Source organism: Typopeltis vanoorti, chromosome 6 (genome assembly GCF_054136105.1).
Source record: "Typopeltis vanoorti isolate ZY-2024b chromosome 6, IOZ_Tvanoo_1.0, whole genome shotgun sequence".
NCBI lineage: Eukaryota > Metazoa > Arthropoda > Arachnida > Uropygi > Thelyphonidae > Typopeltis > Typopeltis vanoorti.
The window spans coordinates 47389964-47414935 of record NC_143554.1 but is presented as its reverse complement, the minus strand read 5'-3'; the positions used below and the strand labels follow the sequence as shown (position 1 = coordinate 47414935).

At 34.1% G+C, this 24972-nt stretch overlaps 1 protein-coding gene across 1 annotated transcript in view; it reads right to left on the bottom strand.

Annotated features, from left to right (window-relative positions):
- The window catches only part of LOC150105438 (uncharacterized), a 458416-nt gene extending 445198 nt beyond the window's left edge, over positions 1 to 13218 (bottom strand). The window contains exon 1 of the mRNA XM_090393963.1: positions 13072 to 13218. The gene's annotated coding sequence lies outside the window, so the exon portion shown is untranslated. The remainder of the gene's footprint in view (positions 1 to 13071) is intronic.
- Positions 13219 to 24972: the final 11754 nt, after the last annotated feature.

The following is a 24972-nucleotide window of genomic DNA, read 5'->3' as shown; positions in this document are numbered from 1 at the left end:
TATATATATATATATATATATATATACATATGATTGATATATATATACATGATTGATATTTAAGTTTTTATATGCGGGATAGCATTGCTTTTCCAAATTCCTTGCGATAGCTTCTGCTTTTTCAGCATCATCTGCACTAGACCCTGATCTCATTGGAGGGGAGGGGGGGGGTTGCGTTTGTTTCTGAGATTTTTCAAGAGCTTCCAGATGGATGGAATTATCTGCAGGGGACAAAAGATGATAACTTGTTTTCCCACTGTTGATTTCTGAGATTATTACAGCTTCTCTCGCTACCATGCTTCAAGATTTTATTAAATCCAACCCATCATAAATTCTACAAAAATATTCCTTTAAGAAACACATTCTATCTTAAAAGCACTCTAATGATCATAAATAGACTTCTCCAGGATTCACTACGGACTTGGAATGCCAACGGCCTAATTAGCAAGATCTTAGAACTTTAAGAATTCTCACAGAATATCACCCAGATATTATTTTAATAAAAGAAATCTATCTAAGACCTGCAGATAATCCTAAACTGAAAGGATGCCTGCTCCACAGAAATGACAGACTAGATTATAGAGGCGGTGGCACTGCCATCTTTATCAAAAAATACATTAAACACAATTCATTAACCAACTCTTCAACCACTAACCAAGAAATTACAGGCATTGAAGTTCACATCAACACAGCTGGTAAACCTAAAGTCTATGCTGCCTACAACTCGCCTGCAAGAAACTTGCTATTTTCTGATTTGATGCCATTCTTGGCGTTAGGGAGTCCATCATCATCATCATCATCATCGCTGGGAATCTTAATTCCAAGCATCCATCTTGGAATTGCAAATCTACTAATAAGAACGGCCACATCCTTTTCAATTACACAGGATTTAACCGCTGTTGTGGCAGGTCCCACTGAGTCAACTCATCACAGTCCTACTGGCGCAGCTGACATCCTAGATATTGCAATTCTGCAGAATTGCAAATATCAGTACTGCCTCCTTTGAACATTAAATGAACTATCGTCAGACCATAACCCCATTTTACTTCATCTAGGAAAACAAGAACTGTCTCCCCCCCCACACACACACTCTTTCATAGCTTGGGAAAAATATCTAAAGCAATTCCTGAATATATTGGCTCTGTTCCCTGTATGAGATTAAAGGAAGAAGTTGACACAAGGACGTTGACGAGGGAGTGTATTTGCAAACCTTGTTAGCGGTTATACTGATTTCGAAGCAGTTATACATACTTAATCTTTAATTACTGACGTCTTTTTATTTATTTATTTTTTTAACTGAGTTAAGCAAATATCAAACAAAATATCTTCGGAATTGTAACTTCCTTCGATCAGAGTTCTGGCATAATAATAAAAGGATAAACTATTTTTTCTCTCATTCTTTCTATCTTCTCTCGTTGTACTAGCTCGAAAGTATTTTATGTTTTTTCGGATTAGCAATAACCGCTTATGTACCGAGTACAGATGATGTCGAAACACCTCTCAACTTCCACTTACAAGGAAGAAGTCGCCTGCCACATGACAGCTGTCAGATTTCAGTAGGGAAGGTTACAATCTCATCAGCCGTAGCTTTTGAATTCGTATAACGTAACCCATCTGCGCTTGGATGAAAATTTGGCAGAAGATCGAAACAGAGCTACAATCTCCGAGTTCGGTATGTAAATATCGAACAGTTCTGCACGAAAAGAAAAACGAACAACCTGTACGGAAAAGTACGTTGTATAACGGCGGCTAATTAACATTCGCAATACGCTTCGAATTATCATGCCACCAGTTAACTGAAATTTAAGTAGATGTTTACTCTCTCGGCCGGTCGTGTCTGTCAAGGTCAAGCGACGTGCTTTGCCTTTCTAGTGGTGGGAGATACAATCTTGCCGCTCTGAACCACCTAGAAATTTTGACGGCATTTTCCTGTATCGTTAAATCGAAAAGCATAAAAATCAACCGCTGATGTAATATGGCATTGAAATTGCACTTATCGACGTCTGGTTATGCTGAGAAGTAATCGACGACACTTGAGTCAACCAATTTATTGAAATGAGCCAATAAAATAGTACGTAATGAATGAAAAAAAGATAATGTATATCAAAACTGATAAATATTAATTATCGCTGCAGTTTACTTTTAAATATAATGAATCTATTAAGGATTAAGAGCATTGATTTTCATTACATAATTTTATATTAGTTCTTTTATTATAATATTGGATTTTCTGCTTAAACTGTTCAGTGATAGCCTTTACTATTTAAAACGAAACAGATAATCATTCATTTGAAAGCTTTTGATGCTAGAATTACAATTTATGTAACAGTTGCTTCCGACTGGTTAATGATAGGCCTTTTTTCTTAGTATAATCTAATTTGCTTTAATTAACTGAACATAAATTTTCTGAGCATTAACTTCGAAAAGTTTAAGTTAAGGCAAATGATTAGTTAATTCTAATTATAATACATGATACTCGAGTCAGTAACTAATATGGCTACACCAAAGCATACATATTAATTTAAATCATGCGAATTTATAGTTATAAACTTAGAATAATAGATTTAAAATGTTAATTATCTTAAATGGTTGTTTTATTTAATGTGGATCAAAATTATGTAGAGGTTATACGCTTCAAATTTCTCATTCTTGTTTCCAGATGCAAAATTTGAACATTAAATCTTCTATATTAAGCTGAATGACAATGTTGAATAACCTTGACCTTTACCTAAATATATTTGTCCACATTTTGCATTTACCAACGACCTAGCTAATGATGTTAATGCTCCCCTAAATCTCTCTCGCTATACGTATGTGTGTGTGTGGTATCTTTCAGGAGACAAACTGTCAAGAATTGTTTTTAGTTGCTAGGCAAAGAGGGAGAACATTGATCAGCATTATTTCAAGACATTTATTGGCTAATGTGGACATCTTGTGTTTTAACACAAATTTATTCTGCTCAAGTTGTCAGAGTTCTGTAGCGCCTAATCAGTATCTCGAATATGGAAAACTATTAATCTATAAGGAAACCATGACAGTTGAATATAATTTGAAAAGGTATTTCGGTCATATTTTATTCACTAATTTCTTTATAATATGAATTAGCGAATGAAGTAATATACTTAATGTACAATGTACATATGATGTACTGTCGGTGGACGACACAGATATTAACAAAATTCAAGAGAGAGAGAGAGACTAGTTTCCTGACACCGGGAGCGCTGAACAGTGGTTACCATGGAAACAACATCAGTAATGACCTATTTCCCGAAGGCGTGATGGCGCCTTACAATAGCAAACACCACAGTTGTTAACCTTGACGGACTCCATCAGCAGTCTGCCGAAGATCGTGGGCGCTACAAAGTGTTACAGTGGTGATATCCATCGAAACTACGTTGAAACTTTCTAAGAGTAAGAACAGTTAGGTAAACAGAACGAAATTACTTAGGCCAACTCTCTCTCTCTGATAAAAGGGTTAACAGGCTTCAAATGACGTCAACGATAACCAATAAACTGCTTTAGGAAACCCTGAAATGTTTTCCTATTGGGTTAAATGGAGAAACAGTTAAAGCTACGTTCTCTCTTGGTTTTTCATCCCAGTCTCTCTATCACATCCCAAAGAAGCCCAGAAACTACAATTTACAAAGATTGTAGCAAATAATTACAATAGTTTCTGTTTACAACAGCTTCCTTTTTTTTGGAAAGGCAGACAAACTAAATTGTTTCCGAAGGATGAAGCACAATCATTTTGATATGGCTTGTTCCATAAAAAAAAAAAAAAATGTATTTTCGCAGAGCTTTAGTCAAAATGATGTGGAGATTTATTCGCTCAATCAAAAGATTGAGAAAATAAATTATGATAATCTATGACTACGTTTGAAATAAACTAATTTTCCGAAGGAATTTTTGAGACTTTCTTTGACTTGTCTAATCTATGAGTTAAATGAAAGGGCAAGATCTCTAACGCTGTATTATGTCCATTAAGAATGCGAGATAATGTACATCTTGTGAAAGTCAAGGTGAACGATGTGATTATTCAGTTTCTTTTTAGCCAATCCAATAAATTTTATTTCTTGTACTCTGTTGTGTGTGAGTAGTATGGGGGTCACTTCTGACCAGATCAAGATCAAGATAAGATAAGGAATCGTGACGTGATTGGTTGTTGAGATGATGATGGCATGTGTGTGACGTCACGCATTTGGAATGTTTGGAATTTCCCTGTTGGCATATGTGTCAATGGCTTCAGTTCTTGTGTTTTGGTTCGCGTATGGAATTATGGGTGATGGTAGAGATGGATTCGTGTCGTGGTTGGTGGGACACTTCTGACCAGATCAAGATAAGATAAGGAATTGTGACGTGGGTGTGTGTTGTTATGAGATGTAGATAAGTGACGTAATGTGTTAGCTGTAAATAAGTGACGTCATTTGTCAGTTGTGAATAAGTGGCGTTATTGTTTTTAATGTAAAAGGAAGATATATTAGTGGATAATGTTTCGTGTCGTGATTGGTGGGACACTTCTGACCAGATCAAGATAAGGAATCGTACGAGCTCCTCATTTGTGGACATCTTTTAGTGATGTCACCTCCAACTGATACTGATAACTTTGGAGGAAAAATAAAAAAAAAACGCGTTTGATACTGCTAGTTATTCATTGTGATTTAGCATTCTTCCCATTTTCCCACATAAAGCTACTTGGTTCTTTAATTGGAATTCAATCAATTTAATTTTTTTTAAATTTAAATTCGATCAATCAAGCATTCAATCAATTTAAATTCTTTAAAATTTTAAATTGACTGAATGCATATTAGTTCACTTAGGCTTAAAATAATATGTTAATAAGGCATAGTTTAAGCCTGGCGAACATCCAATTCTTCTTACATCCGAACACAAAATGAATAAATAAATAGGGAAGGGTGTGTCGCGTATAATGATTTGCAACCAATCACAATGCAGTTAAAATAAGGTGTTTCGATAACATGCAAAGTGTTGCAATAACCGGCCAGTATCAACTAAACATGTAAGGTTTTCAAAAAATTCTTCGCATTCGTGTACAAAAAAAAAAAAAAAAAAAAAGAGTTATTATTTATCTTGATTTAGACTTCATATTCTTCAAGGTTGAATGATAAAAAAAAAACAGCTATTATTAAATTTAGGCACTTCAGGTAGGTATGCTCCTATTTTATGAGCATGGGTTCACTTAACATCTGTCCATCAAACTAGACTCAAGTCGAAATTGAAAGTAATAAATTTTAGATCTGAATTTGAGATATAGTTTGATGCACAGAAAGACAGAGAGAGAAATAGAAAATTATATATACAGATTTTGATCTATACCTTCTTCTTTTAAACAAGTGTAGACATGAGTAACAGTGTCATAAATGATCTTATTTTATCGATTTCTCATCAAAAGGCCTTCGTAGCCTTACTAATTTACGCAACAGTTTATCTGTTATGATTGCTACGAAATCTGGATTAATTCTATGATTACTTCTGTTAACATGCATAGAGGCGGACTACTGCACCATTGGAAAATGCCTCTAAAATGGGCGCATGTTAATCTTACAATTGCTCTAGCATTATATTGGCATTGTCTGAATTCTCGTGACAGTCAAAGCATAATCTCTTTCATGATTCTAGTCACGATTTTAAGCTTGAAAAACCATGGTTTAGTCAACACGTCTTAGTGCCTTAACATTCATGTTCGAAACTAGGGGATGCGCCGTTTCAGTCTGACTTAATCATGTTCCGACCTTACCTAACAAAACAATGACTTGTATCGATAAGAGCGCTCATTAAGTCAGTTTCCGTCGATACTCTTCCAATGACTGCCTGTGTTTATTCCTACCGAGATTCTATAGAAATGAAACAGATTATCCTTACCCCTTCCTGTCATTACGGTCTCCAGGGACCGATAAATAATTACGATTGTTTGTAGTGGAGTTTTCTGGGAAACTAAAAATGATTCAATTGTTACTTTATTCAGAAAGTGTTTTTACATGAGTCTAGACTGTCTGGAAACCTCGTTTCTTTCGAGGAAATTTATATCCTCTTCACACACACACACACCGTATTCTCTACCCACTCTTACACATTTTCTTCCCTCTTGGCACAATTTATTATTTAGTTGTGTGTGTGTTTAAAAGTATTTTAGTTTTGGGCACAACTTTTCCCAAATTTTATAGAGCAATATTTGACGTCACAGCAAAACATATGTGACGTCACGAAACACTGCGAAAACAACAATGCACCATATGTTATCTCACGAATCACATGAAGTATCGTTTTTACGAAAAACGTAAAATACCTGCCCATTTTTGCCTTTCCTACTGATCACGTGGATCTACTGATGATCTCATGGCAAGCATCTTGAATTATTAAGTACTTTAGTAGCATCATTCTACTTACACGAATTCAATGCTACTGTTAAGAGACGTTTTGGCTCGTGCATACACACTTTTGGTCCACAATTTTACCAATAAAATGGTCCAAACAAAATGATAAATTTTAATAGTGAAGCTTTGAAATACTAAATTTCAACAACCTAGGAGAGAATTATTGCTTCGAATCGTTTTATTTAAAATATCTTTTAACATGCAGCAATTCAGAGACGAATTTTTGATTGTCAATAATCCCATTGTTTTTGTGATTACGTAATGTTTGCGAAAAAAATTTCAGTCATTCAAAGAAATCCGCCAAGCTATGATACTTTTGTAAAATTAGACTAGTTTGCCAAAAGTTATAGCGCGTCTATGGCATCAATCCACATTTTTGGAATTTTTTAATATATCACTTCCACACACGACAGGCCTCGTGGCCTATACCAAATAAATATGTCTGTCGGCAGACATCTATAGCAAAGTAATCTGATATTCTTCTTGAAGACCTGGAGTCCATGGGAAAGGCTGTTCCACAAAACTAAAATAGAATGAAAGGTGAATATTAGGAGTAGCAGGTTCAGTAAGTTAACATGTTAACTATAAAAGGATGCTGAACAGCTGTTGCTAATGTTACTCTAAGCAGAAATGAAAGGCATAATGGAAGCTAAGTTTCGCTGAACTCATGGAAACATCTAGAGAAGAGACAATGCTGGAACTGATCGTCGATGAGACACAGACTGAAAACAGTGTGATAGACCAACTGCACTGCGTCTTACGTCTTCGTCCAAATTGGCCGAAAAAAAGGCTGTGAATGAAGCAGATTTATTTATTTATTTTGTCTCAAGCCACTATGATAAGCTGGTTTCTTTTCTTGACTATTGTGACTATGGCTGGCTTGGATACAAGATAAGATTTTGGGGAATGAAAGTCTTCATTCCAGCATGGATTCTTTCTGTAACAAGATCACTTGAAAAACGAAAAGAACAGGTTAACTAAACGTGGAAAGGAGTAGAAGTCTCAGATATGATCCCGCTTGACATTATTGCAGAGTCAAAGTACACGAGACTGAATGACTGAGGGGAGGGTGTTCCACTAGAGATGAACCGGGTGAGATTGTGGTCTTAATTACGGAGAGGATCAGTCGCTTCAACAGAGTACCTAGAAAGAAAACCGCTTAAAAAAATAATAATAAAAAAAAGACCCAGAGCGTTTGGTGAGTAGCGAGGATACGTTTCCGGTTGGGAGATGACCGATTTCTTTTAAGTTATTTCTTACACCAAATGCTTGAGCTCCTCTTCCAGCTTTGTCATCGGAACTGGAAGAAAAGAGTCAAGTGAACGGATGGATATTAACGTCTCCAAGGAAGATGACTTCACTGTTAGGCAATTTTATTTACAGGACATCAAAATAAGAAGTCAAATAGTTAGAATGTTTTCAGGATTGGGCAGCATAAAATCTTAAGCCACTGATGATCAAAAAGGAGAGATTGAAGATTAGCCATCCTCTGGTAAGCAATATTGGGCCGCACAATTTTTTTTTTTGTTTATTTATTCTTTCTATTATTGCACGCATATATATATTTTTTTATTTTAGTTTGCCACTACAAATGGTCCGATTGAAACCAAAATTGAAATAATTGGACACATTTTAAGAAGGATCCTACACACTAACTTTCATTCCATTCCATACTGCGAAATTGTTAACATCCGTTCGAATCCTTTTCTAAATTTGCCAATAAAAATTCTGCCAAGTGAAAACCTAAAGTGAACGACATGTTGCTGTCCATGTTGCTTCCTACATATCTAAAGATTCTTAAATTTCATGCAAACGAGAAAATAGGGTATACAATTTTTACTTGTTATGCAATTTTATTTACCGGAAATGGTACGAAAAAAGAAATTCCAAATTTCTATAAAATCCATCTCGCTCCAAAAATCCATTCTGTTTCGGAATGGATTTTTCTTCATTTCAAAATGTACAAAACGAGTTTAATAGGTGTATTTTTGGTATTTGTGAAAAGGCATCTAAAAATCAGCATTATTCAGTTTTAAGTTATTACTGTATTGTAGGTCATGTAACTTGTGTGTGTTGGGTTGATATTAAAAAGATACCCATAAAGATTTTTTCTAATTTCCTTTAAAAATGATGCGTCTTGTAAACACTGAAAACACTAATTAAATGAAATATAGGGCTAAGATTCTAGGTAGAGAAAATCCAAATACAGTACTTCAGTTATTTTTCTGTGTGAGTAATTATGTGTTTAAATCCGCAGTTATGATTGTCGTTTGTTCGTCTGCCAGATTACATAATAACAAGCAATGATACAACAATAAGTTGTGTTGCAAGTGACTATCTGTTATCACAACAGTAGAACCTTCAGCAATATTTTCAACACATAAGCTCCTACTAAAGCTCCTATTAGATTTGTTTTGTATGTCTGTCCGTAGATGTACAAGCATATTATTCAGTGCTTTGAATGGACAATTTTTAACTGCGATGCAGTATATGAAATACAGAAATTTTCCTCGCTATAGTATTATCATTTTATATCCATTTTAATTGCAAAATTAGGGAAAAGAAATTTGTATATTATAGTACATAAGACGAAAATGTTGTTGGGCAAAATTTCCTAACGTTATGATGATGTTTGAAAATGACTCCTCACTTTGATCCTTTCACGAAACACAACTGTTCCCTTTCTTAAACTGGTTCTCCTGCTATCCACGCTTAAGTTATCAGGAAATCACACCTCTCCGCTTTCAGCAACAATTGAAGCAGCATATCAGGGAAACCATAGCAACAATCAAAGCAGTAACTTTATTCTTCAACTCAGAGAATTTTAACGTTGAGCGTAACTCGTGTGCTCGCACTTGATTGTTATAAATATTTTAGCTTAATGAGATATTAAGATTATATAACTCGAGATATAAAAATGCTTTTTTTTAGTCGTTCAATTATTTAATTTTAGATACGGATTAGGAAAAAAAAAACTGATGAGATTTCAACTTAAGTGAAATTATCCCAAATGATCTTTCAGTAATTATTGGGTTAATTACTCAGATTAATTTTAAATCTTTCGTTACAATTTGATATTTGTTTCCAATACTGCGATTGTATTTATTAACCTATATTGCATTAGAAAATATATTTCCTTACCTCAGTTTCATCGTTATGTTAACTGATCTTTGTAAGTTATAATGAATTCTCTGTTGTTCATATATAGCTAGCGGAGTAATAGAATATCTGGTAACGTTCGCAATAGTTCCTTTACTGATTATAAAGCATTTTTTTTTTTGTTTTTGTGCGGAAATGCATATTTTAATATTTTCTTAAAAAAACATGAATTGGCAACTTTCTTTTTCCTGCCTATCATAAATGCACGGTCAGGTTCGTGTGTTCAGATTACAAATAAAACTAAAACTTATTCTGAGAGAGATTTCGCCTTCCTTCCAAAAATTTGGGTCACATCTGCTGAATAAGAAAGTGACGACTATTTTCCCTTATGAAATACAGATGCTCTAGAAAATATAGATTCTATCTATTCGAATAAACCATTAAAATAATATTTTTTCATTTATTTTTATAATGGAAAAGTGGGGTATAGAATCATTCAAGTTTAGATATTTGTGGAGGAACCACAAATTCAGGTTATTCATGCAAGCTCACGGAAGTACCATGTTGGCTATAGAAACAGTTCTAGACTTTGGTTTACATGACGTTTCTACACTTAGGTAGTTACGATGCGAATCAAGGTTATATCAATGCGAATATGGATCGATTTCTAAACAGTCAAACGGTGAATCTGCAGCAAAAGATTTGCCGTTCTCAATTTGGAACCACTGATCAGAACGAGAGCAGCCTACGTCATTACTATTCACAAAATATTAGTAACTAATAATGCATTAGAGTCATTACTACACGATCAATGACCCATACGAATTTTATTATAAATCGATTGAGACAAAGTTTAAAAAGACTTCTCCCTCACTGTGATAACTGACGCGACCGTTCTGGTTGCTAATTCGGAATGATACAATAAAACATCTCGAACTTCCCATTTATAATAAGATCCAGTATGAACGCCAGTGGTCATTTCATAGAGATTTACAACTTTTCTTGTTGCTGATTGAACAGCATTATGGTACAAAGGTTCCACGTGACAGCAGACCACGTCCACAAAGAGTCAGTCCGACATCAGGTTCCAAAAAAGTATTCACAACGAGTTTGAATGAAGTCCTATTACTTCAATTTCACAAAATCTACTTTAAGTAGTAGTTTTTATTAAAACTTACGTGCACACTTGAAACAATTCCTATCTCTTATGTGCTAAATCGGTCTACTCTCTCAGAAGCAAAACTTACACAGAATTTTGTGTGTGCTCACCTGAGTACACACAAACCTTTGAAGAGTTCGAAAGAAAAAAAATAGGATGATGTTGAAAGAAATATTGTTCACGTGCTCAATAAATTCAGGAGCAAATCTCATAACTCATACTGCGATTTTATCTGGAAAATCTTGGACCCAATAGAGAAGAAAAAGAAAAGAAAAAGGGAGAGAAATGGAATGGATAGAAGGAGGAGCATATGGTTGATTATTTGCTAGATGTCATGTATGAAATAACTTAACTATGTAAAAGTTAAGTTATAAAAATGCATAAAGTTATAAAAAGTAAAATTTATTTCATAAAAAAATAGTAAAAATCGAATTTTTTGAAAACAAAAATTAAAATCAGTAATAACCGATTTTAAAAGTTTCAATACAGTTTAAATACTAAGAATTTAAGCTGTTTAGTCTTGAGTTGTTTTTAAAGAAAATTCAGTTTATTTCCTATTAATCAAAATGTTATCGTAGCTAATATACATAATGCACTGAATTATATTCTTCTTAAAAAAAAAAACTATGCAAAATATTTTTGTACTATTATACTACCACTCACTATCACGTGTGATAGTGAGTGGTAGTATAATAGTATCCTATGCCATATGCACGTGGATCATGTATAGTATTTTATTTTTTTTAACGGAAGAGACAACTTCAGTGTCAGTGAAGAGACAACTTCATCCTTCTTCCTCTCTAATCGATAAATTGCATTCTCAACTTGCTATCAAGGGTTTGTATATATATATATATATAATGGTCTTAAAAATCTGTTCTCAGAGCAACAGTGATATCGATGATACGCATGCGTATTAAGTTACCGATAATTCAGTTGTAGTGTAGTGACATGTAATTTTGATGTTTCTGAAAAAATAAAGTATCTGTATTAAAATATTTTAATTTTGTTAATTTTTACCATCCACTTTTAGACAAAAGATCTCTCATGTCAAATAGTAATACCCACATTATGATATTCAGTTTTCTTTGTGTAGAAATGTGACAAGTAAGAGAAGAAATCGACAGTTACAAAGCTGCATTGAAGCAATGTATGAAAGTACAAAATTATCGTTACATTTTCGAAAATAAGGAAAAATGGGGAGGGGGAAGAAATTAATCGCACCTCTATATCATTATATTGAGGTATTTTACATGAGTTTGTTAAACCTTCGTCATGGGAGTTGGTTTTGCACTACTTAAAGAACATGAACCCAACCCACGGGTCCATATATTCGCCTTTTATTAGTGCATTTAGGTTACACTGGCCTGACAGCTCTTTCGAACTTATCATGTATAGTAATAACAATCATTGCCAGAATGAAGTCTGTGGGCTCTATAATTTAACAATTCATGTATGCACCTAACGAGAATTCACTCCGATAGAGATGCTTGCTGCAGTTTGGGAGAGTTTTGTCCTCTTAACGTGCCTGGTCTCTGATGAGAATCAACAGTTCGAAACAGCTGTTAAGGCAGTGAAACCTAAATGCACTAATAAAAGACGAATCTATGGACCCGTGGGCTGAGTTCGTGTCTTTTAAGTAGTGCAAAACTAAAGGCAGCTCCCATGCTAAGAGATAAACTCTCGAGAAAATATAAATTGGCTATAAACAAAAAATGAATATTTATTATTCTCTGTAGTAATAATTTATTGTTTTTCTGAACCTGTTAGAAGATGGTCTCTGACAATAAATGATGATGTAATTTGCATATAATTAATTAAAAAGCAGAACTTCACAAAATAGTAAAAGTCAATTTATTGTAACATTATATTCAGTGAGCTCTAACTCATGTATCAATTAGTGATTTGTCTAAATTCAATTTAGTTTAGCGTCTTTTCCTTGATCTCATCACTAAAGCAGCAGAAAACGCCAGTCTGCTGCTATTCCATTATTTTCATATTTTCATATACAGGAATTAGTCTTTCATTCAATTATATATTTCGTATTATAGTATTGTTTAATTATCGTGACTATACCAAAGACTAAGCCAGGTCTTAAATAATCAGTGCATAATATCTAAATTATAGAGCGTCTTCACAGTCTTGACAGAAGACGAAATTTAAGTTAGAATTAAAACTAGGAGAGAAATAGTTATTATTTATTTTGCAAAAAACTATTTACAGTTTAAAATTGGTTAACACCGTAACATTCGAATTCATTGTTGCCATTGTAACAAACAGAAATATTTGAGTCTTACTGCATACTATTTCCAATGACATATAATATAAAACATCGACATCAAACACTGAAATCGATATAAAAATTGATTGCAGTTTTAATAACTGCACAGATGAAAACAAAGAAAAATTCGGGCCACTCACCTAAACTTCTGCAGTGCTAAAAGTTACTGCACTCCGTAATGCACTGCTGTATGTGTGGCAATGCAGAAAAGACTTCTTATATTCCTCCTCCTTCACTGAATATCGTCTCGATAAACTTTCAAAGTAAAAAATTCGTATTTATTTACACGTGCATTGAGCTTCCTGACAAACAAAAATTTTCATTTGCTTTCTCAGGCGGATGTAAGGTATCTATCCATATATAACTGTGCACCACCTCGCATACTCGTACATGTTTTGTGAAGTACGGGTTTGCTATTCGCGCCCCATCTCTGCATTGGGCTAATGCAAGCGCCCTCTCTTGGCGTCCAAGACAATTACCAGTCATTAAAATGTCAATGCACTATTGTATGATAGCCAATTTTTTTTATGTCTTCAATCATATATGTATGACCAAGAATTATAAGATTATAAAATATTTTATTTGTTCTTTTTTCTATGAAGGGAAGAACAAGAAAACGAAGGAATACATCTCTTGCAACGACAATTATTTTGGATTCTTCTTTGACTCAGTTTACTCTATGTCGAGTTTTAATAGTTTATTATATTTTAGCCGAAAACAAGCATTTATGATCAACTTTTCTTTATGATTTTTTACTTTAAATAGAAAAGACAGGTATATTTCATAGAATTTGATCATTTTATTTAAAATTTATTATTCCTCATATAATTGTTTCGAATATCTATACGTCAAATATAGCGATGTAGCAATGCTTGATATGTTGTCAAATAAATTACCGTAATATTAATCTGAAAAATAGATATTTAAGAGGTCATTCTTTCCTTCTCTCTGTTTTTTTTTTCATTTAATGTAGTCGACTGGATTATCTTTATAATTTTTTACTGATTTTTAAGATATGCTAAGTTGTAGTGTTTCTAATCTTAAAAATTCCAAGCATTCTAAGAAAATATTTCATCATTAGATATAATTCTTAACGGAATAAAATTCCTTATGTGGAAATAACTCGATCACTTCCTACAGGTGAACCTACATATCAAGGGATGGGGGGGGGGGGAAAGAGCGATGTTTTCAGATATAACACCTCAATACATCTCCCGCTTTAAGAGAAATCAACATTATTTTTTAATTCATTATATAATTTAAAAGGTGTTATAGTAAGTTCTATGTAGTAACTTTCTTTTTATTCTTTATTAAATCTTAATCTAAAATTTTAGTTAATTATTAAATTTCCATTAATAAAATAAATAAGTAATTTAATTATTTTGAAAATTATTTAGTAGAAAAGAAACGGTAGAAGGACATTGAAAATTTTCGTAAGCGGGGAAGAGCTGATTTTTTGAATCTTGAAACCATTGTTATCTTAGTATTCATCCTGATTGGCCAAATCCGCAGAATTATTAAGAGTGGCTTGACTTCGATTCTCATCATGACGAGAGGAATCTTTATGTGGACTTTTTTTCCAATTGAAGCTAAGTTAGTCGATCTCATAAGCAGATAGCAGATTTTTCGTCCCACATAGACGAATCTGCCAGAAAAAATACAAAATTAACAGACGCAAACATTATTAGTGGCCAATCCGTGATAACTCCATGGAGGTGTGACGTAATAATAATAAAGTGTATAAAAGTTACAGGTATTCAACTATCAGTTTTGCCAACGCTTTGAATTAAGGATTAAGTTTATTTAAAACAAACGAACTTAAAATGTGCATTATACGTCATCATCATCATTATTCAAAAAAAGTAAAGACAGTTTGAAATAGCTTCTGGTACAACAACAATTAAACTTCATATTAATATGAAGATTAATTGTTGTCGTACCGGAAGCTATTTCCACAACGACAACAGCTACAACAACAATTACATTTCATATTAATATGAAGTTTAATTTACATGCAAGCATCATTTTGTTTTCAACATTGATTGGTTTCTATTGCACTGAATGAATCACTTTCAGTGCTTTTGTGAATATTCAGATATATTCAAATAACGTTACGTTTCTCTTTATTTACACTTCTCCATATTTTGTGAATATTCAGATATATTCAAATAACGTTACGTTTCTCTTTATTTACACTTCTCCATATATATATATATATATATATATATATATATATATATATATATATTTTTTTGCTCTTGTTATCAGCTTTAATATAAACTGGTCGATCGGTACAATTAGGCATACGCTGAATATTTGACTTGAATTGCTTTTGCACAGTTGTTTGAAAACCAGGGTTTGAATAAGGATCAAGGATTTTGAGTGGAGTGTGTAATTAAATTACTCAAATAAATGGAGAAGTTCTTTTTGTTGGATCAAACTGTTGTATTATTTTATTTTATTTTATTTTTATTTTATTTATTTTTTGGGGGGGGGAGGGAGGGTCATATCTTTGTTACGTTTTGCCATTTTTGCTGCACTTACATTTTTGTGATTTTTTTAAAATTTTTGTTGGCGATTTTTGTCCTCAATAACACTGGTATTTGCATGGTTATTGTTCATGAATAAGTTAGTGCAGGGACATACAGCAGAGGTGAGGGAATACCCACACTCCAATCCCAGTGTGATCCACGTGAACGCTGCCATACTTAAACTCTCTTCATGCATGACCTGGCAGAATAAGGAGCTGCAAGATAATTCGCTAAGCTGTTCAAGCTAACTTTACAAGAAAAAAAGAATAAAAATGACAAATCTGAGTAAATGTTGAAGTAACCACAGAAAGTAACAAAAATACCCAGGAATACACATTAAAGGATACATAAACCACCATAGTCATTTCTTCCACCTTTCTCTTAACACGTGAACACACACACACAGAGAGAGAGAGAGAGAGAGAGAGAGAGAGATTCGAAAAATAAGGGAAGCCGATTATATATCCTCCGCACATAAAACACCCCTTCAGAAATATACGATACCACTAACAAAAATCGACAGCTCCAATAGAGACAGGGGAAGTCTCTTAGGCAAAGGGATGCAAAACCAATCCCCAGTCCACACGCACAACTTGGAAAACACCCACAGGCAAAAAAAAAAAAAAAAAAAAAAAAAAAATCCTGCCCATTCTCTGACAAGTTTTATGACCGCAAACACTACTGAATTTTACGATGACATCTAATTAATTCTGTCAGAAATCCCCATCGTAAAACCAACATTCAACAGGAATCATTAACCTCGTCAGCGAATTCAATAACATAAAATAACTGTGATATTGTCGTATGGAATGTAGAAATCTACATAATAATAATAATAATAATGAGCTAACACATTTTATTCCTTTGTAGGGAGCAGGTGTGATGTAATATTTTAAGCATTTTAAAAAAATACATTTCAAATTATTATTCAAATCATTTTTTTCTTTTCCACGATAAAAACAATTCTCCAACTAGATTAGTTTTAGGTAACTGGATGAGTACTGACGTGTAGACGGGGTGTGTGTATAGATGAACTACAGCGTACGGCCCGAGAAAAAAAAAACCGCCGTATTTCACACAAAAACTTTTATTAATGCAATTTGTGTACAAATGCCAATCGAAAAATACGAGGGGACAATCGACGTGTAAAGGCTATCATTTTTAAACCAATATTTCATAATCTAAACATGAAATATTTGCACACAATCAACTGTGTTCATTCATCTTACATCAGAAAAACATTAATTAACTATCAAAATATAATAAGAATAAAATCTTTTATAATCGCACATATGAAATACTCCGCATTTTTTATAAACAAAATAAATTTATTTTGTTTGCGATAGAAATTTTTATGACAAACAATCTATAAAGAATAAATAAATATTATTGGAGTACGTAATATTTCTCTTTTGTTTTTATACTTCAAGTGAAAATCAACTTTACCAATCAAGGGGCATTATTTTATAGTCCTTTTTTTTTATATGTGCGATTACCAAAAGTGAATTCTTATTTGTAAAATGGTGTAAATTGTAAAATTACTTTGTTAGATTACCGTATGAATTTGTCGCTTAATATATTTCAAAATATTATGTTTTTTTTTTTTAACAAAAATAAAATAAGCAAGAAGAACAATGGGCTCGCAAATTTGAGAAAAATTTAACAAAGGGATCGGGAGAGCCCCCGCGAACCCCTTATAGCTCACCACTGAACACAATCAAACGCTTGGTTCTTCTATTTCTTTTTATGGAACAAAATCAAAGGGAAGATTCAATGCATTCGAGTGCAGACGGGGTAAATAACATTCACGAGATCAACCTTGCAAGAAATAAAGGAAAAGTTAAAAAGTAACAAACAATATTTGACTTTTTATGTGTAATTGTGTTTAAAAGGCAAAGGAAGTTTTCATTTAGAAACAATGCAAGGTCCTGAGTTTTTGTTCCTCGCAAATTGGTTTTATACGGTCTGATAATCTGCTTATGACTATTTCGATATTCAGCATTACACAGCAAGAAAGAAAGATGAATTTTTGGATGAGAGCTGTGTTTTTCATGGAGTACCGCTTGATTTTATAAGGGAGGAACGAGAAAGCACACCGAAATTCGGTCGCATCTTAATTGTAATTGTAATTTTAGTGTAACTACTCTAAGCTTCGGGTAAAAGAGATTAAATTATTCTCGAATTTACTAAAATAAAGAGCCAAAAGGCTTCACTTCGGCGATGCAAAATTATAAAAATCAAGTGGATATTAAATCCAGCATTACTTCAAAGCCGAATATAGAAACTATAAAAGTTTCGTATGAAATTTGACCAAAGAGCTTACGGTAATACATCAGCCGGTATTTACGAGTTGCCCTAGCCGGACCTTGTAAGAGAGATGCACGCTATGACAGCGTCTATATATTCGCCTCCTATGGGTACATTTTGATAGTTTCACTGGCCTGACAGCTGTTTGAAACTGGTTGGTTTTCGTCGGAGGCCAGGCAGAATATAATTCATACAATATAAATATATTTCATTCTCGAATTATAACTGAGCTGCTTAGAAGATGCCCCAGAATATCGACTTTATATGTTGATGCATTTGTCTACGAGAAAATGATGAATGGTTCGAAGCATGCGATATTCCGCAAGTGAAGGTTTGTCGAGTGAAGTCGTCATTCACAAATAACAAATGCTTTGGCAGCTCATGTTATTGTAAATAAAATGAATAAATTCTCTAACGTCATTTTATTCCCCAAAGGAGGTAGGTAGGCGGAGGTCCTTTAGCCCTAATAACTTTTTAGAAGAGAGGTTTCCAACCAATCCATCCTTCATGGTTACACTGATGGTGAGCCCAAGCTATCAATGAACTAAAACTCTTTAGGAGAGAGAGAGAGAGAGAGAGAGAGAGATTTTGTGGTCCTAAACCTTATCAGCCGTGTTATTATCTGTAATAATGTCAGCTATACGGTCAAATTTTGGAGATGTGGGTTTAAAACACTGCTTTCTGGGAAGAATTAAAATCTACTTCTCAGCACCAGAGATCGACTAACTCGAGAACCAGCCAAAGACAGTCTTAAGAAAAGTTACTCTAATATGAACTAGAATCGAACCTATGACGGTCTTTCTTCGGCCGGCCTAGCGTTATGGATACAAACATCATTTCTACAGAGTATTATATATATATATATATATATATATATATATAATACTCTGTAGAATATTATATATATAGTATAGTATACTATATATATATAGTATAGTATATATATATATATAGTATAGTATATATATATATACTATATATATATATAGAATAGTATACTATATATATATATATATAATATTATTTTTTTTCAGCCCTTGTATTAACGTTCTAGAAAAGATTCTCGTATATTATAATATAGAATATAAATATATTATACATAAAAAGAGGACCTAAATAGACTGTTTGAATGGGAAAATGTGTGGGGATGTCAGTTCAATATTGATAAGTGTAATGTTTTAAAATTTGGGAAGCAAAGATGGGATGCAGAGTATAGGATTGGCAGGGATATTTTGGAGGAGGTGGAGGAGATGAAGGATTCGGGAGTTGGATTTGAACAGGGACTTCAAATTTTCTGGTCATTTTGCTAGAATTGTGAGAACTACACAGCGGATTATGGAAATGATGCGAAGAACACTGACGTGTAGAAGTAAGAATGTTATGATTCCATTGTACAAGGATTTGATAGACCGTTTTCTAGGGAAACTCTTGTGGAAGTAGCTTTAGCTTGTGAGGGTTAGAGCCTAAAGGCTAACAGGATAGTATTATCTACATGGGGTCTGTTTTTTTTTTTTTTAATTTATTCATCGAAAATATTTGTAATTGTTCCATTGTGATTCTCAAAGATATAAAATTTGCAGATCTGACAGCGATGATAAATTTCGTGGAAAGGAGTGAAGTGAGCATCTTGCAAGGCCAGCTCTCCACTTTTTAATGTCGAAGGTTTAAATATTACAGGTTTTAAAGAGGCTGCAGGTGAGCTTCTGAAAACTTCAAATCGCGTGCCTGTATCTTTCGATAATCTACACTAAGATTCTCAGGTAATAATGAATTATCCAGTCTTAAAAGTGCTGGATTAGTTGACAATTATATTCATCTTCAGGCTGACTGTGATCCTGTACGATCAATTCATATATTAATAAATATATGAATTGATCGTATAGGCCTTGACTCATACTGGGCCACAACAAAAACAACGAGGTAGAAGTATTACTATTAGCTAGGCGGAAAAGAGTAGACTTCGGAGAAAACTTCTTCGGGCATCAAATAAATGTATAAAGGAACAGGCGAACTCAACATTCATAGAGCTGAAGACAGAAGAAATCAACAGAAGAGCTTGATGATATTAATGAGTAGACAGTGTTGATCAAAAGAGAACGAAGACTTGAGTTAATACAGCTTAACCAGCCATCAATTCAACTTTCTCTTCCTCATTCATATATAAATATATGAATTGATCGCTATCCGATGGATGGTGATCCATTCAATGATGGATGGATCACCATCTGGAAATGATGCAGAATTGAAATGGAGTTACCACCATTGACACGGATGTCGACAACAAACAGTGTATCTTCCAATGCGTAACATCAAAAAGGATATGTTAATTCCTGATAACATGCAGCCCACTGTTGGATTTGTTGACACCCAACCTTATCTTAAATTATCAAAGGCACGTGAAGATGGTCAATCATTAGTTCATTGTTCTATATTCCCTGAACTTCTCACATCCATTCAGATTGCTCAAGATGTAATTCAAGACTTTGAGACCAGGGTCCCTACCATGCTCCTCAAAGAATGCTAGTGAGAGTAAAATGAGCATTTTGTATGGAGATTCTAGCATAAGATTTTCTTTGTGAGGGAATGACGAAATCATGTTTCCCAGATGCAACGATTAATGACGTCAGTGATGCTATTAACACGCAGAAAGGCAATGTGAAGAGTTGATTGTTTGAGTAGGATCTGAAGGGAGAAAAGAATGGGATGAGGGAGGATATGAAAGATTTACTGACAGTAGCAAAAGAGAAAGGTGAGAGTAAAAAAATCTACTTTTTTTTCTGAATTGAATGTACAGTATTGAGTGTGAATTGTATATATTGTAAATAAAATTTACGTTAACAATTTGTCATAGTTTTGTCATAACAATGTCATAAACAGGCATTGTATATAGAGTACACTATGTCTCCGTCTGTTTTCTCTGTTTTCTCGTGATTAGATCATCATACGGAAAACTTTCTTACACGGTAGTGTTACTGTCAGTGCGCATTGTTGCTTTAGTAAGTTAGTTTGTGAAGGTCTTTGTCAATCGATGTAATCCATCTGTGTCTTCTTGCGCGCCTTCTCATAATTTAATGACTTATTAACCTTTCCTTTCATTTAACTTCTATTTTTTGTCACTAAAATATTACGATTACGTTTTCTAGTGAAAATTTGGTTATAAGATTCGTTGCAACAAACATTCCCAGGAATTAAATCACCATATTAATATAGTACTTTTATAGTTCATTTTGTTGTTGTACATATTTTATTATTAGTATTATTATTAATATCATTGCCGAGGCAGTGAGTGTGTCAGAATTGGAAGATGTAACATTGGACATCTGCTTTTTGTAGATGACCTAGTCCTGCTTAGCTCATCAACAGATGACCTCCAGTGGACCCTGGATAGGCTTGTAGCTGTTTGTGTAGAAGCTGGAATGAAGATCAGTGTGGCCAAAACTGAAACATTTGTGGTCTCAAGACAACCATCCCAGTGCACTCCCACTGAGGCAGGTGGAGAAGTATAAATACCTTGGGTCTATATTCACGAGTGATGGAAAGTGGGACGTAGAGCTAGATACTCGGATTGGCTCAGCAAGCGCAATATTGCGGGAGCTTGGCCGTTCGGTAGTATTGAAGCGGGAGTTAAGCCAGAAGGCAAAGCTGGCTGTCTTCAATACAGTCTTGTCCCCATCCTCAACTATGGTCACGAGAGCTGGGTAATGACTGAAAGAATGCGGACACGAATCCAAGAAGCTGAAATGAGGTTCCTTCGAGGGGTTGCAGAGCTGACAAGACTCGACAGAGTCAGAAGCTCTGCAATTCGGGAAACCCTCAATACTCAACCGTTGCTTCTCCGTGTTGAGAGATCACAGTTACGTTGGTACGGACACCTCACAAGAAATGCTCCATCAGCAGGCCCTCTTTGCCAAGCCAGAGGGTGGTAGGCCACGCGGAAGGCCAAGGACTCTGGATAGATTATATCCAAAACCTTGGGTGGACTGGTGGGACTCCCAAAAACGTTTGGGAGTCCCACCGGAACACTGAGCTTGGTGGCGGAGGATCGTGACCATTGGAAGTTCCTCTTGCAGCTGCTTCCCCCCCCCCCCACAATCCAATTAGGGAAGGTGGGCCTTGAAGATGTATGTATGTATGTATTATTATTGTGTAGGAATCTCCATGGAATCAGAAGATTTAGATTCATCGCGAGAGATCCATTAATCACACAATACCTATCATACCTCACCTTAAACCCATTCTCTGACGAAGCACTCACAACCCCCTCTGGCAATCCGTTCACCACTCTGTAGGTAAAAATCTAATCATAACACCCTTACTTACTATAACCATACTTTTACATAATTTCCACTGGTTACCTCATTGTTCTCTTCCTTCTTGCCATGTACTGAATAACGTATTCGTTGCCAATCCTGTAAAACTTCTTGAATAACTTATATGCATCTGTCGTGCCTTATGTTTTCCCACTTATCAGCTAGTTTTTACAGTCAACAGACCGCGTCTAGATCCTCTCCATCCCTTCATCCCCACGGAATTCCGGCGTCCAGATCTATGTGCAGCAGGCTATGGTCTTATTAAAGCCTTACAGGGGGAACAGGGAACAATACCCTTTCTATTCCTGCTTGTTAGAGCGTTCTTTAACAACCACCTAATGTGATGTGCTGTTTTGGCTGCCATCATAATATGCCCTATAAAGTTCAACTACATGTCCACAATCACTTCCAAGTTCTTGGTCCCATCAGTTATTGGTATTATTATTATAATTAAATATTTTAGCATTTATTAGTGGCTCTAAAATTGGTAGCAAGCGTTTTGAAATCTATTTGAAGTACTGTATTATAAATACTTCCAGTTTGATCCTAAGATGTCCAAGCAATTCAAAAGTTCTTAAATAACTTATTTGGGACTTCTTAGACACATTGTACATTTCTTACTGACCTGAAAATAAATGCTGTAATAATTCAAGGAAGGAGAAAAAAAATACATTCACAATTTTTAAAGTAAAAATTTGACATTAAAAGAAAGATAATAGCAGTTACAGGTTAGTCAGCTTATTTAGCTTTCAGTTATCTATTTATTGTACCATATCAGCGTTTTTTTTTTTTTTTCGGTTGGATCTTGGCCCGAAGCGCCGATTTTCCACTATACGACATTAATAAACATCACAAGAATTACTAAACGAAACATCGTTTAGTAATTAAAAAAAAAACAAAAAAAAAACACTCATCATATAAATGAATGGTTTTTTTGTTTTGCATTAGAGAAAAGAAATAGAAATGTAGAGACATACCAAAACTTGTTCAAAAGCATCATACAGTAAACATGAGACTTTCCAGTAGGAAAATCATATTTAAATTTCATTTCTTTTTCCTGATGTATTTATACACGAATACTTTTAAATAAATTATAAATTGTTAATAATTTAATTGATTAAAGATCATGTACGTGATCTTTACTCATGTTTCTCATTTATATCACGTTTCATGTTCATGCATTATACCAGAAGGGAAATGCATTATATTTTTTTTAATTTTTATTTTTCATTATACTGATGGAGATACAGAGAACAGAAATAGGCAAGTTTTTTGTTTTTTTTTTCTGAAGTTTTGATAGTGCAACTGTTTTATCAGGAAACATTGCTAGAATACGTACTGGAATCAAATTATTGCTGTGGAACGGAATGAACGTCACTGATAGCATTTGAGAACTGCTACTAACTTGACAATCATCGCCTTTTCGGTAGAAAAATGTCTAATATGCCAATATATACGAGATATCATGGTCTAAATAAAAAATAACAGGATTAAAGAGAACGGCTTCTTTACAGCAACGCTAAGCCCTGCCCATATCGAGTTGCAAGATAACAATGTCGAAATTTTAGGAGTTCAGAGGATAAACAAAATAGAAGCATTAATGTAATAAATTGTATATGATTCAGTTATTATTTCACTTCCTTTACTAACGCTTTTCTTTTGCTACCACTTCCATTCTTCCTGATATTCCATTCTTGCACATTCGGTTTTGAGAGTTGACGACCTTGGGCTGATAGCTATTTCGAACCAGAAGTGTAAATCAGCGGTCAAGTTAAAACCATTAATCAAAAAAGCAAACATATATATAGGCTCTTGATGAAAAGTTATATTTTCAAAGCAGTGCAGTATACCTAAAAATTCAAAGAAACCAAAGTTCCAAAAAATAAAATAAAATAATGAAAAAGGCAATATAACTAAGAGTACAAAAAAAAAAAAAATTAAAGAACACACGCAGTTATAACAGACAACAATACGTTCGTTGGATGGATTGTGCAATATATAAAGAGCGTACACTCTTGCAACGAAAAGTGAATATATTTTCACTTTCATCTTCAATTTTCTTCCTTGTCTATTAAACAGCTTTAGCTGACAAAGAGAAACATAAATGAAGTTTTATTTTTCGAGAGGATATTAGTAACACCAACAGGCCTGTATAGCCCTGAGGAAATGTCGTTTGCATCCATTATGCTAGCCTTCCCGAAGAAAGACCTGTCTAAGTTTGATTCTAGTCGCCAACTGATGGAAAAATTTCCCGAATTAGTCGATTTTTGGGAAAGTTAAGTAGGGTTTCAGAACGCTGTATTTCAATTCCACCTCCTGAAGAAATCGACTGTAAAACTCACAGCATTATAAACAACAATACGAGTTTTGGGATTTGTGGTCACGAGATGGCAGCAGCTGTCTGCTGTATTCATCCTCCCGAAAAGCTTTAATTTATTGATAGTTTGGGCTCACTATTCAGTCAGTAAATGTTTGGACACTGGAGACTAGTTGCTCGTCTTATTTTTGTGGGGAGAGAATAAAAGGCGTTAGAGGATTTATGTTTACAAAAAATTATCTGCTATACTCTTTCCTGGATGCTATTAAAAATGATTGGCTAAAGATTGGGTTAAATGGCGTGGTACACTCCCTTTGGGAAATGAAAGGCGTTAGGGGATCTATCTATTATAGCATCTATAAGTGAATGTGTTTCTCAACTAATAAAAACTTACTTGTTGAACTTGCTGCTAGAAAATCTTGCCTTTTTTTTTTCATTAGAGAAATAGAAATGATTTTAAGATAACAACTTCAGGTAATTCTACAATCAATAGTAAACCGTTAAAAATGTTGCATTATTAAGCATTTTAGATACAACCAAGGATACTGTTGTGTTTTATTTAGTTCATTTATTTTT